We start from the raw sequence: 3,020 nt of genomic DNA, 5'->3' as shown, positions 1-3,020 counted from the left end.
TTGAAAATATAGTTTGTGATTGAAGCAACCTTTTTTTAATTGAATGATAAAGAAACAAATCTACCTTCATAGTGCTGTGAGTCCGAAGGAGACTCCTTCAGCTCAGGTAGGTTTGATCAATGGGTCGAACTGTCCGTTTCCAGCCCGATTATTTCTCATCTAACGGAGAAACATTCAGCAGAGCTATTTTGATCTTTATTCAATCAGGAAAAAAACAACGTTTATAAATGAGCTGAGATAAACAGTAAAGACACAAATGACAGTTTGATGTAGATGGAGGAGATCTGCTGGTAAATACAGTGTTTGTTTTTTTCATTTAAGCAGTACGTATAAGATTATATCTGTTATGAAAGTACCATAAATAAAAACATATTAAAAAAAGATCAATGTATGGAGCACAACAAAAAGAGCATAACTTAAAAACATTGAAAAGGAGCAGTCAGTCAAAAACAAAACTGTATGAAAAAGTTCAGCTTATATGTATTCTTAGATTTGATTAATCATAAATGCATAAATTAACTCGTTCTTTCAATGAATGAAATTTGGGCTTATTTAATAAACACACCCTCTTGTATAAATGTAAGGCTATTAGAAACACTTTATTAATGCCAGAGTAAACACATTTATGATTAGTTTAAAAAAATGAAAACCTTATATTTTATATGGATTGTTCTTCATCAACTGTTAAAAATAGATGATCCAAATCCTCAGTTACCTGCTGTAAAAAACAAATAACTTTTTTTTTTTTTTTTAATTAGCTGCTGAGAAAATCATTATTTGATTTTTGTCATCTCTGATTTATAAATGTATTTCTATTATTTTAGAGGAGATTAGAAAGATTACATATTTTTGCTCTAATCTTGCAATCCCTAATGATTGTATGTTGATAGAAAATATGGATCCCCATAGTAAATAGTTCACTTTTATTAAAATTTCGTTTTAGCGGAGTAAAAACGTATTAATCACATGTAATGACTTTAGGCTGCTGTTCTTAAAAACCATGGTAAACAACTCCATTCCTGTCAAATTCATGTCAGTATTACATTACAGTAACATAAAACAGTAATATGATTCTGAGACTTTTTGTGAATAAGAACATCGTCACCAGCTAGTCGTCTAACTTAGATTTACACGTTTCAAGCAGTCGTTGCTATGGCAACACAGTAACGCCACATGTGCATTGCCGTAGCTCTGTGGCGATATGAAATCAAACATTTCCCCCTTACGTAACACAAATCTATCTGATCAAATCAAACTATTTCAAAGAGGACCTTCAGTTGAGGGATTAATTACGTCTTTTTAAATTTTTTCCTAACTTGTGATTTTCTGTCAGTGAGACAAAGATGCAGCAAACCAGAGGAACTTACATTTGAATGCACGTGTTTCCTCCACCACTAGTTAGCCATTATCCCCGCTGCCAAATTCCAGCAACCATGAAAGTTGACAAAAAAAACAGGAAAATATTTCTAAAACTCTAACCGCTGTTCTGGGTGCTAATAACATTTTTGAGGAGCTTAAACAGCAGTAACGTATCAGATTTATAGTCCCCACAATGCAGATATATCGGAATCTGTCCTTAAATGACAGCCAAACTCATTTACACAGTAAAAGATAAAAACCTTTCAATAAAACAAACATTACCCGCCACACGTCTGACTCAATAACCATTTAAAACCAAAATTTTGTGTTTTATCTGTAAATTGCGATATTCTTCTCTTGATAAAATGTCCAATCAATAAGGAATAATGTTAAAAGTATTAGTATTGGTAAACCCGTAATGATTCACATCCCTCCTGATGTTTACAGAACCAGTAACAAAATTATTTGGTTGTTTAAAGTGGACAAAAAATTTTGATCTAATAAAACACCCAAATCTGTTTTCTTCCTTAATGAATATTTTATAGGATTTAAGTAAATAGGAAAGAAGTTTAAAGTCTAGCAATGCTGGGTGGTAAGAGGGTAAATCATATAGATGTGCATAGATTTCCACTATATAGTGATGGAGTTGGTTTCTACTAATCTTCCTGTTTGACTGGACTAGAGATCCAAGAGAGATTTTTGCTTCTTTCTCTTGTTTGGCATAAAATCGCCTCCCGTTTCACCTTCTCCTCCCTTTTCTTGCTTCAATGCCATTATTGTGATTCACATTGCATTAACGCAAGACCTGGGCTTTCAGCAGATCAAAGTCAAGCTCAGATATCTGCCTGAGTCTCGACCGCCACGTCGGCACGGGTGACGGCTACTGGCTGTAAATCTTAATACAACAATGTATGCAGCAAACATTTAATATGGTCTCTAAAGGGGTGCAGGTCTGTCTGTATCCGCCACAGGGAAAAAGAAAACAACATTTTGGCCTGAAAACATCATCAAAACTATTTTACCTAAGTCACAATATAAAGACAAGGGTACCAAATACCTACCAAACAAAGGAGTAAAACAGGGATTGCTCTCAACATTCTGCCATTTGGGAATAAAATAAAATGTATTTTAGTGATTGTAAGGGAGCAAAGGTTCATCCATATTTGTCTACAAGTTTGGAAAAAATAGCAAATATTTCTTTTAATTTGGTGTATATAGACTTGTGGTTCAGAAATAAAAATGAAAGGATGGATTCTATTTCCTTCCAAAAACTTTCTCTCATTTTGGGTCATTGACTGCTTTGATTATTGAATATTTAACAACAAATATTCAGTTTAATTTTCTTTGGTAGAAAAAGGAAAGAAATGGGTCCAAAAACAGAACCCTGCAGAACCTCCTGACTACAGTTAGATGTACAAACCAGAATCTCTGAGTATAACCTACTGTTCTGATTGGTCCTTTTTGTTCTGCTGTTCTTTCACAACATCATGCCCATCTCCACCTGGGAGGTTCTTGCTGATCAGTTTGTCAATTTATTATTTTTTTTTTTCAGTGTCCTGTCTGGCAATATGGCAATAAGAATAATTGTCTTGATCTTGTTTGAGATCTTCATGGGTATCACAAGTTTATCAGTCAAATTTTTCTTCCAAGGCTAGAGGGGT

Source organism: Cyprinodon variegatus, unplaced genomic scaffold (genome assembly GCF_000732505.1).
Source record: "Cyprinodon variegatus isolate N-32 unplaced genomic scaffold, C_variegatus-1.0 Scaffold535, whole genome shotgun sequence".
In the NCBI taxonomy this organism is placed as follows: domain Eukaryota; kingdom Metazoa; phylum Chordata; class Actinopteri; order Cyprinodontiformes; family Cyprinodontidae; genus Cyprinodon; species Cyprinodon variegatus.
This window is presented reverse-complemented; position numbering follows the sequence as displayed.